General features: G+C 35.7%; 1 protein-coding gene across 1 annotated transcript in view; it reads right to left on the bottom strand.

The window, feature by feature from the left end:
* Fgf14 (fibroblast growth factor 14) overlaps nt 1–12,749 on the bottom strand; it is a 638,567-nt gene that overhangs the window by 496,437 nt on the left and 129,381 nt on the right. The gene's annotated exons all lie outside the window — the stretch shown is intronic.

Genomic DNA, 12,749 nt, shown 5'->3' with positions numbered 1-12,749 from the left:
ATTGCTGAAAATAATTAAAAATAAGGTAAAATTACAATTGCAATATTAGGAAGCTATAATAACCTCATAAGAAAAATAAAAAAGATTATTGAAAAATGCAAAGTAATTGGTACCAAATGAGAAAAGACACTGGACAATTCATGTCTCCATATCTTGACCAAGATACAGATTTATTAAAAGTAACTGATAGTTCAAAAAAGTCTCAGCCTTCCCAAAAGAGAAGAAGGCAGAACTAAATATGTGTGATACAATGGATAATCTCTATTGTCTCCCACTGAGACTTCTACTGCCAATACGGAGCTAGGAGGAGAGAAGAGAGGAAAATGTCCGTCCTTGTAGTTGCTAACAAAATGCATCAGAGCAGTGACAAAAAGTAAATTATAGAACAAAATATGTGATCTAAATGCCCAATAACAATAAGCATAATCTCTGTAAGAACTCAAAGAGAGAAAACAGAAAAGAGAGAGGGAAAAAAATCACATAAATACTACATTTCAGGAACGAATTGCCCCCAAAAACAAAAGCAAACTTATATTGCATAACACTTTTAACGACTGAATATGGAATATGGATTCTGGGTAAAGAATTTGACAAGAGGGACCAAAGGCAGCAGGAATAAAAAGTGAACTCTGAATTTCAGTTGTGAATGCCAAGAAGGAAATTGAAAACATTAATACAATCATTTTTAGATGAGAACTATATTTGAAAGAGAGAATAGTCGAACATACACTGCTGAAATGGGTAAGAAACATAAACCTTGAGAAGCAAGTGACACAAAACAAATATGTGCGTATGTGTATATGTGTGTATGTGGATGTATGAGTGAGCATATAAACTCCTTGGAAAAAAATAATAGTACAAAAGACAAAAAGCAAATGTTAAAAATTGATATTCCTGAAGGAATCAAAAAAGGAACAGAAAAAAATTTCAAAGAAAACAGAAATTTTTCTTAAAATAAAAAACAAGATCAGTCACACTCTGTTTACAAAGAAACTATGTAGAATACTAAGAATGAAAATCCAGGTGAAGTTAATGAACTTTAAAGCAAATGGTGAACTTTGCATTCCAAGCTACTGGGTCAAAATGATGCCATGAGTCATGGGATTGATTTGACCTTGACCATGCCCTAGTCTGGGATTTTCTCAATGATGGCGTCTGAAATTTGTTCACCCTGTGCCTCTAGCTCCTAACGCTCTGCCTAGACCATGTGGTCTAAGGAAAACAAACAAGGAGCTTTTCAGACAGGTGTTAGACATTGCCGCACCAACTTCCAATGATCAAAATGGTTGAAAAATGCCTACAAAATTCTAGTAGAAAAAGATATAAGCCTTAAATTTTATACTCAGCCAAGAATTTTCAGTTAAGCATATAGACAAAAAATAATTTTTGAACACCCCAAAAACATATGAACATTCAGTACATTAGAAATGCACTATTCTTTTAAAAAACATATATCATTCATATATGTGTATGTCCAATAAGTTTTAAATAAAAATATGTGTGCTATATGAAGGGTGAATGCTCCTGCTGAATCAATACAAATGAAAACCTAGATCTAAAGAATTGTAAGAATTATGGGTAAAGAACAAATGCTATCATCCTTGATTCTATAAAAATCACTGTGCAAAAAAACTGAAATTAGGGAATAAATGAAAATGTAAGCATAGCAGTTCTCTCATTTTTCAAGGTAGGCAGAAATTAGAAAAAGTGAATTGCTAAAAGGTATTACTTATGATATTAAGAAAATTACTGCTGGGCTCCAGAGGCTCACTTCTGTAATCCCAGTTTAATCTCAGTTTGAAGCCAGCCTGGGCAAATAGTTTGCAAGATCCTCTTGAAAAACCTATCACAAAAAAGGGCTTGTGGAATGGCTCAAGGTGTAGGTCCTGAGTTCAAACCCCAGTACTACAAAAAAAGAAAGAAAAACAAAACTGGTTGGTTCAGCTGACGTATTTTTATGCCTCAGAAAGTATAAAAACAAAACAGTCAACTTAGGTAAAAATAGAAAGGAAAGCAATAAGTCATGGACTATTACAGCTTTCTATGATATCAGAATCAAACAAAATACATTTCTGAAATCTTTGGAAAGATAGAAATAGAATTAAATCATTAAGAGAAAAAAATGGTGCAACAGCGATAAACTGAATATAATAGTATCAGTAAAGGCACAAGAGTGTGAGCCCTCTGAGGACTGACCCAGTGTCCCTTCTTCAGCATAACGTCCCTGCCACCCTACAAAGGTCCCAGCTCTTTGTAGGAACTGGTTTCTCTGGCTCACGCTTTAAGGACTAGAGACAGACCACCAAGAAACAACAAGGATGACCTAACACTGACTGCCCCCAAAAGTTTTGCATGATTATTTTATTAAATGGTAACACTGAAGAATATTATTCTGTAATATCATTTAAGTAAAAACAAAATATAGATATTATGTAAAGACTATGTGAGTAATATCACATTTTACACACATATATTGTATATACAGGAAAATTTCTGAATCATATGTACAAATGTATATAAAATCTCAATAAAGGTTTTAATAAATGAAATGGGAAATGATATGAAAAGAATTTTATTTCTTGTTTCAGACATTTACAGTGAATATGTTAATTTTATCATTGAAATCATTTAAATTGAAAATAAACAAAGCCTCCAGATGTCATCTTAAAATTTATAGCAATAAACCTTTAAATTAGATTACTAAACTATATGGGGGAAGACATGCTGTATTATTTAAACAGAAACAAATTAAGAAAAATATTTACATCAAAAGCCTGACTCGTCCTGTAATAAGTTTAATGAAAAACTCACCATGGCAACCAATTTTATCTGCTTTCATCACAAGAATAATATCGAACACATCACTGAGAAGATAGAGGTGTCATTTATGTGCTGGGATAAATGTTCGATTTTGTAGCTTATCACCTAACAATTACCAATCTGGAGAAACAACTTTCTTATTTAATGTTTCAAAAACACTGAAATGAGAAAAAGGAATTAAAATAATTAAGTCTAATAAAGAAAAATGTAATCTGAAACAGGCAACAAAGGATTTGTTAAGCACCAATATGCATTAAAATGAAAAACGATGCATCAGGAAAACCAAAAGCCTCAAATGTTATGAGGAGAACAACCAGATCCATGTGAAGGCAATTTCCATGAACACATCACAAATGACAAGATTAGGAAGAGACTACAATTGCAAAACACAGTCCTTTCCTTCATTAGCTCTGAAAATGTCTCTCAGCATGGAGAGCATGAGGTTCTTCTAGGAAAACCAAAGTATAATTCTATTTTTTATATTAGGTGGGTTATTATATAAAAATGTATCAATTTTCATTATTAACAGTATTAGAAAGAATGAGTTTAAATTATGTAATAGAGAATGCTGTCCAGACATAAGGAAGGAGACTATGAGTTTCTTGGGCAAATCAAGTTACCACATTGGCAATCTTTAAAACATGGATGGACTTCATGCATTTAGAGCTTCTGGGTTATGATGAAGCCTGTGAGCCAAGGCCTGACCAGCAATTTTGTAGATAAACCACACGTGAGTCTAGGAGACTGATCCTTAAGGACAGGGACCAGATTATTTCATCATTACTCACCAGTAGCACCGTACTCTATGCATCTCATTTTAAAGCAAAGGGAGAAATTCATCAATAAGAATTTTTCTTTTGAGACAGGGTTCCTCTGTGTAGCTGAGGTTGTCCTTGAACTCCCAATCCTCCTGCTGCAACCTCCCAAATTCCTGGGATTAAAAGTAGGTACCACCATCCCTGGCTTAATTAGATTTTTAAGACTATTTTTAATGTGTTTTGAGTTAATAAAACAATCCATTTCATAAGTCCAAGGAAGGAAATTTTTGCAAATAAAGCAGGTTTTAAGTTGCTACTGTTGAAGCTACCTTTTTATTTATCATGAGACAAAAACCAGTGTGATATGAGATGTCTTTCCTTAGAAAAAGACAAAGACTTTCTCCTTAGCTGAAGGGAATATGTGAGACTTTGCTGCACTGCATCATTTGGACAAAAACCTAGCAACGCTGGACATATGGTGTGGTTCAAACCATGCTGAGTGACTTTTGGACAGGGACACAAAAAAATATACCTAATCTAGTTAATAATAGCCAAGCACTGATCCGTCAGCTAATGGTGTTTATAGGAAATAGAATTCGTGAGAAGAAGAAATAGCAGCATGGTAGAGAAATAATCTACAACATGTAATTTCCTTCCCTGGGCACAGCCTTCACCAGAGGAAATCTGAAGACTCACCACCTGTTCAGATGTTTGTCTTCCATAAGATTTAGAATGGCCAACTGCCAGAGTCACTAAAGGCATTTGTGTGCCACACGCTAAAAATAAATATTCTGCTAGCTGAAAGGTAAATTTTGAGATCTAAAGAATGAAGTAAAAAAAGAGTTACATTCTAAAACTTAATTTTAGCAACAGATAGTCTGTGTGTACTAATTTAGGACACCTGAAATTAATAGGCAGAAAACAGTGATTTTTAATGTTTTCTTGATGATCAAGCTATATTCCCAATTCATAGTAAATACTTTCTCCTCTTAAACACCTTTGACTTTCTTTTCTTTTTCTGCAGGTCCAGTTTTGACAACTCTTTTCACTAACTGTTTCTTTCTCTGCTTTTTTTCTCACTTTTGCTTTTCCCACTTCATCCTAAACATCTGATTATTGCATAATACGATATCAAGTCTGGTCAAGGCATGATTTGAATCCAAACCCAGTTCCTGCCACTTGTAACTATGGGATCGTTAGCAAATTATCCAGTTTCTCAAGATTCACTTTATCAGATGAAAAATGGTGAAATAATACCTAAGGGGTTTTGTCAAGAATTGTACTGTGTGTGCTTTGTGAAAAGTATCTGGTACAAAGTAAAGCAATCAATACCACATCCATCATTGGTCCTGAACTCATACCTGTCTACACGAGTGAGGGGTGCCGCACTTCGTTGTTCCCTTCCCTTTATCATACATTCTCTTTAAATATCCACTTAGGGTACTCAATACAACAATACCCCAAATATATAATTGCTATAAAAAAATGGATCCCATCATGTTCCCCTGTACTTCTGAGAGTCAGAAAGGCTTAGTTTGCTAAAAGCCACAGAAATACTACATGGATCTAAAGCAATCATGTACATGCTAGCTAAAAAACAAGTTTCTTTCTAATGGACCTGGAATTGTATCAGTTATTTATTTGCCCTTCCTACACACACACCTACTACAATAATTCATTCAAGCAGTAAATGAATACTTGTTTGGATCAAATTTACTTACTTGCATTGGTGGAGGAAGGGGGATTGTCCATGTGGTGGTGGGGATTGAACCCTGGGCAGCATGCATGCTAGAGCCCCCAGCCCTATTTGCTTGGATTTTTTAATGGTATGTTTAGCAAAATTCGCCTGACCAGTAAGTAAAAATATTTAAATGCCAATTTTTCCAATGTTGCTAAAAATTCTGATTAACACTTATATGTCTAATCCTTCTTTTTTAAAGAATGAATTTTATTTAGAGATTTAAATCTGCCAAAGAGTATACACTAAAAAACCTTTGGTGTTTCACAGAACAAATGTTGCAATACACTGATTTAACCCATATTCTGGTAATGTCTCACTTGGCATATTCTCCTTTGCGTCTCAGCTGTGAAATATAGAAATCATGACTAGTTCATATACTTTGTGCTCTGTGTGAAGTTTTTGTTCATTGTTATTTAATAAAATTTTAAATAATGGTGATAGCAACCAACTCATAAATATCTATAAATGCTACAATAATTAAACATTTGTTGACTTTCTGGGCTGCCTGTGACCAAATCTCAGCATACATTTGAAGCATTTTCTCCAGAGTGCTGTTATGTCTGAGATTAACTATTTTCCTCTCACTCCCACCTACATTCCTATAATGTCCTGCAGAATATCCCCAGCTGCCTCTTGACACAACCTCTCTCTTTTGCCACTCTAAAACTGCAAAAGGTCATTCTTGGTATTTTTAAATATGCAAAAATACTGTGTAATGAATAATTTAAATCACAATGTCTGTACTGGGGGTACTGCACTTTTTCATAACCTTTAAATTTTTTCATTTAAAACTAAAGGAATTCCTCTATTAATTCTTACATTAAAAATAACTTTTGAAATGTTTTACAAGTAAAGGAGGTAAACATTAAGCATAATGAGCTAAGTTTTCAGACATGAAGGCTTTTCATTGGGAAATAACCTACCAAAAAGCACAATGGCTTATATAGATCTTGCAACAAATACTAGATACAGAATTTGAATCTCAGACTTTTGTTCCTATGAATTTGTAGACTTTAGAACAGCAATGATAATCCTAAAGTCTTGTCCTGGGAGTACTGAGTCTAAAGGATTCAGGATTCTTAAAGGAAATATCCCTCCCCAAGTTCCTCTTCTGCCTAGCTCTACACACTGCTCTAACTCCAATTTAATTCGCTCCAAAAGCCTTCCAAGTAGCAAAAAAAGCCTAATTAGACATGAAGTATAGATACAAGACAGAATGAGACTACTGACTGATGATATCTATAAAAGCAGCAATCTTAAACTGAATTTAAGAACAGTAAACAGTAAGAAACCAACAAACAAAAATTCACATCATACATTTTAAGCTACTCTTTTTCTACTGTGCAAAGGTACATACTATTTTTAAGAAGTATTATAGGATATGAAATGACTATAATCTCTGGAGTCGGACCCCATGGAATGGGTTTCAGCAAATTTCTCAGTCTGAGACTTCATTTTTCCATTATAAAAAGGTGGCACGAACTAACCTGAGAATGTGTGAGATAATATAAGTGAGCATCATTGCATACATGAGGTCTCAGTAACAGTGACTTAACTTAACTACTGAATAATACTAATACTAACTAGAGATTTCTGGAAATTTTATCTGCCTAGCTTGTAGATGAACACCAATAGTTCATCATTGCTGAAATCAAAAACACTTCAGAAAGAGCTCTTGGAATCTTTTCCAAAATGTGACATATTTAGAGTAAAGAATGTTTCTTGTAGTTTATTGTATTCGATATAGGCCATCAAACAAAAATTCGGTAGCTCTGATATGACTGTTTATTCACTGTCAGTTCAAAGAACTTTTTCCTTTTAAAAAGAGTTTTGAAGCCCTTGCTGCATTATGCAACTTGCCTCAGAAACACATACCTGTCATGACATAGTCTTCCTTCTGAAGCACTGTAGAGATGTATGTGTTTGGGCCTTGAAGATTTTTAGAGTTCTTTAATTAAAGCAATAGCTTATGTAAGCAACCAGAAATACATGAATGATGTGTTTAGTTACATGTGTGACATTTAAAATTGTCAACTAGAAGGTCTTAGTGCTGCCATTAGTAGTAGGAGAGTATAGTTGTCACTAATTCAGTAGCATGTGTATGAGTACCTATGCTGATGGTCACTAATTATTAAATTAATGGACGCCAAGAAGTACAAATTATGAAGCCCAGGTTGCTTGTCATAAGCATCTCAGCATATGAAGAGTTACTATTTGCCTCCATTTCTCCATTTTTAATTTCAATTCTTTTATCTGTCCACATATTTTGTACCTTAATTTTATCAACTGCCACATTACCAGAATCTAGTCAATTTTACTTACCTTATTTCTAAACAGACTCTGGACAATGAAAAGATAATGATTAATGAAAATCTATTTTAGAATTACTGCCAAGAAAATCTATTTTAGAAATCATTATTGACCTTATATTCTGCATTTAAACAATACAATGTCTTGTTGCTTTAAATTTATACATTCCTGGTTAATTCTCAAGTTAGACTTAAGCTGAAAGTTATTTGAAGCTTAGAAAAAAACAGGTTACTGTCCTAAAGGAGAGAATTCCCCACTATCACCTTTACCTGTCAATTCTCTGGGAAATGTCCAGTAGAAAGAATCCCTCCCTAACATGTAGGAATGGCAAATGTTTGGTCCCATGTCACTGGGGTTATTTAGAATGTTCCTCATGAACTGGACCTACTAGTTCAACCCTTCTATTCCCAGGGGTGGAGGGCCCTGGAGGCTCCCCAGTTGGGATCAAGGCCAGCCCTTGGCTCTTTTCTGTCGCCTTACATTATCCTGCTGAGAAACAGCCCAGGGAGAGGAAGAGGAAGGACCTTCCATAACCTCAGTCATTTAATGGATTGCACTGAGGGAAAAAAAAGAAGACAGCTGAATTCTGAGCTCTGCCTTTTTCATTAATTTTACTGCTTTTTCATTCCATCTTTGAGACATATTGACTCCACTACAGTGAGACCATGAAGTTCTCCTTCACACCAGTGTGTTCTTAGCCTACTTACAGAACTGATCTAATTGCATGTGTATATTTGTTTAATTTGCATCCTTAATATCGCTGACCAGGTCACTATTAACCCCTTTGGACTACAAATTATGCACACTTGGAATCACACAGTCATTTCACTTTGCAGAATGATTGGCTCAGACATACACCAGCCCAAATGCAAGCCTTAAATTGAACGCTTCTCTTGATCTACAGTGGTCTTTGAGAAGCCCCATTAAGAAAAGCAGCAAAGGTGAGAGCCTGACCTTCATTCAGCTGAAATGACTCTGCTACCAGGTTCTATAATCAAATTCTAACAAAACAGCACAAAATGCAGCTGAAATCTTTCAGGTGATTCCACTGACATCCACAGCCCATCAACAGAGGCTACCTGAGCCACAGGCTAAGGGTTCTGTTCATAGATGAAAAACAACCAGTACTGGTGAGGTAAAAAACACTTGTGCAGAATTACAGAGATAATTGGCAGCCAGCTCCCAAGGCTCAGAGTTTGCTCATTATAGGCTAAGCAGCAAACAAGTTAAAAATTTTAGAAAGGCAACTTCTAAGATAAGAAGGAACAAAACAGTGGTATGTATTGACATTGACTATAGCCATTTCCAAAGTTATTCTGTTATGAGCTAATGCATCTAACCAGCTGACTGGGCAGATTACGCAAGGGGTGACTGAGTATAGGTTTAAAATGCATCATTCCCTCAGAAAATAAAGTTACTGTCAAACTCAGCACTTTAAGCACATGACCCTACAAGTAAGTTTTACTCTACAAACATTCTGTGTAAGAAAAAAATACTTCCCAGAACTCCAGAGTATGTATTACTCTGAAAAATTATTCTCTGCTGCAATCTTAATGTTCATTTGTTAAGTCTGAAGCAAAAATGATTGAAAGCAAATAGCAATTGTGAAATAAAAAATCAAATTCTACCAGATATAGAAGGTCTAGTGCCATCTGCTCAGAGTGTAATGATAAAATGTAAACACGGAGTGTCTCAAGACTCTGGGTGGTCGCTTCACATGAAGAAGATGTGACAATATGCATTATTTATTCAGTGACATATACTGATAGGATTCACTTTTTTAATTTCAATTTTATTTTATGATTGTAAAAGCATTGAAAATTCATGGAGGAAAACTGATAGTAAAAAATTTTAAAATATTCATACACTCTAGTAAGAAATTATTGTTAACATACAGCTCTATTTCCTTCCAGTCCTACATGTGAGAATGTGGGGTTGGATGAGCAGGTGAGTAGATGGCTTGATGGATGGACAGATGGATGATAGATAAATAGACACATAAATACATAGATAGATAGATAATAGATTTCATTAGGTTTGTGCACTGTTTTCTTCCTTTCCACATAATATATTTACATGGTATTGTTATGTGGGAAAGACATTTTGGTAGTCACCCTCATATATATAAGTTTATCACTTTGACTACTTTTCTATGTTAGAGGTTCAGATCATTTCCATCTTTTGGCTATTAAAATAATACTACAATTACCAAAATTTTAACTCAATGTAGATGTTATGCTTAATCAGTTCAGTTGTCAAGGTTTTCTTCTTAGTGTTCCAACTTTGAGTTATTATGTGAGGGTCTTTATCACTATTGACTGCTGACCCTCATCAACTTACAATATTTCAATGAGTTTAAATTATACTATACAATTTATAAAATATATATGCCACATGCCATTCGAAACACATTCCACATATTTACACATTTTAATCTTCATAATAATTTCATGAGCTAGTGCTATTACTATGTTCTATCATCTTTAAAGAGAAGAGAGAACTAAGCCATAGAAAACCCACTACAGTGTTTCTGGGATCCCATGGTTAGGACAGGATGGGTAGGTCATTGGAAGCCAGGCGTGTGACACTTAGGCCCCTGCTCTGAATTATTTAAGTGTATCATTTCTCTAAAGGATAAGAGCACATATTTTTTAGGCATGCTGTTTTAATATAATTCACATTTTTAAGTAGCATGGAAGAACAGGAATACTGATGGAGTTAGTTAATAAATAGAAAAAAATCCTATGGAGGACAATAGTTATAGTGACTCAACTCTTTCATTGAAACAGCTTCCCCCTTCCCAGTGACATTTGTCTTACTCCTCCTCTTGTAGAATTACAAAACACTGTGACCATATTTTTCAAGGAAAGCCTAGAATACAAAGTCTTAAATTCAAGAAGTGAATAATGGAGAATTGCGATCCTCATGTTCTGATCATGGGGTAATCAGACCAGAGCTGAATCCGTTTGTAGGCATAATCATAGAATAATACATGCTCACCTCTTTTAGTGCCACATTTCTAACCTGAAAAAGGGTCAGTAACCTATCTCTCAGCATTACCAGGAGGATGAAGTCAAATGCCACATACAAAGCAAATGGCACAGTGCCTAATGTACATGTCATTTTGCTCATCAGCTTTGCTCCCTCAAAAAAGCAAATAAGTAAAAACGAAACCCTACTTGGAAACAGCACAGTCGAAAAGTGTAAGCTCTTATAAACATCTATCAATGTCTTGTTCCTTTGGAAACTCCATTTGAAATGTACCGGGGCCCTGTGAACGCTGTGGGCAACCCACCCCACCAAGAAGCCTCCTGGATCTCCTTCCGCACACGATGCTGACCTGGGGCACCGTGCTCACAGACCGAGTCTAACACTACTACATCCTGTGTATGACTTAATTTGTCAGGAAAGAGGCTTTATATATGGTACACAATTATAAGCACATTTACACACATTGTGGATGCAGCTCTGTACATATTAAATAATTATTATTATTTCCTTTTTTCACTCTGCTCCAATAATAGTCTTTACTCAGACCACATGCGGCAGGAAAAATAGGCAATTATTTCAACATAATCCAGACATGTCAGCCACTAAAGAATAAATAACATATTTATCTTTAAAAAATTATGTAGCAGGTTAGGGGGCAATGTCATTTTAACAGCTGGCACCAGCATTTCCCTGAAGGAGAGAACTGTCTTTGTTTAGGAAAATACCTGTATATATTGTTTTAAACAGAGGAGAGTGACCTGAGGAGATGTGTTACGTGAAAACTGCAAAGCCCACTGATAGCTCGACTACCCTGTGAGGTGCACAGAGAGCCCAGAGTAATGGAAGAGATGTCAAATAACAAGCTATCTGTATTCCCAAACATTGGTGGCAGGAAGGGACGACCAGATGAAGATTTATCCTGCCTCCACCAGGCACCACTCACAACTATACCAAAGAAACAAAATCATACCTTTGTACTGAAATTTAAGTACCGTCTTCTAGCCATACATTGACTCAAAAGTCCCACCTGTATGTAAATTCAGAGGATGCCCTGGATAGTATCCTTGCCCCTCCTCCTATTTTCTTATAGCTTATCACATAAACAACTCAAACCACTTCTTTATTTAGAAATTATTCCATCTGTCTTACTATAATTAGCTGGGTAAATATAATACTAATTGATTTTTTTCCTCTTACAGATACGCATCTTGATATGTTGGATGGCTCTCAAGACCACAACTTCCTCCTGCCCACACCACCTACCCTCAGCATTTATTTATTTTTTTTACATTGTGCATTATTTATATTGCCCCCATCATCTCTTCCCCTCAGCCCCCTCCCCACTCCAGTGTGCTTACTTTTTTTTTATTATTTTATTATTCATATGTGCATACAAGGCTTGGGTCATTTCTCCCCCCTGCCCCCACCCCCTCCCTTACCACCCACTCCACCCCCTCCCTCTCCCCCCCCACCCCCTCAATACCCAGCAGAAACTATTTTGCTCTTATTTCTAATTTTGTTGTAGAGAGAGTATAAGCAATAATAGGAAGGAACAAGGGTTTTTGCTGGTTGAGATAAGGATAGCTATACAGGGCATTGACTCACATTGATTTCCTGTGTGTGGGTGTTACCTTCTAGGTTAATTCTTTTTGATCTCACCTTTTCTCTAGTACCTGTTCCCCTTTTCCTATTGGCCTCAGTTGTTTTTAAGGTATCTGCTTTAGTTTCTCTGCGTTAAGGGCAACAAATGCTAGCTAATTTTTTAGGTGTCTTACCTATCCTCACCCCTCCCTTGTGTGCTCTTGCTTTTATCATGTGCTAAAAGTCCAATCCCCTTGTTATGTTTGCCTTTGATCTAATGTCCACATATGAGGGAGAACATACGATTTTTGGTCTTTTGGGCCAGGCTAACCTCACTCAGAATGATGTTCTCCAATTCTATCCATTTACCAGAGAATGATAACATTTCGTTCTTCTTCATGGCTCAGCATTTATCTTAAGCTCAACCACTAAAAACTTCCTAAAATTGGGCTTCCTGAAGTTGCAGTTCTCCAAATGCACTCTGCATACGCAAGTCCACAGGATGCCTCATTTAAAATATAACTTTCATAATCTACTATTAGAAACTC

This window comes from Castor canadensis, chromosome 10 (genome assembly GCF_047511655.1).
Source record: "Castor canadensis chromosome 10, mCasCan1.hap1v2, whole genome shotgun sequence".
NCBI lineage: Eukaryota > Metazoa > Chordata > Mammalia > Rodentia > Castoridae > Castor > Castor canadensis.
This window is presented reverse-complemented; position numbering and strand designations above follow the sequence as displayed.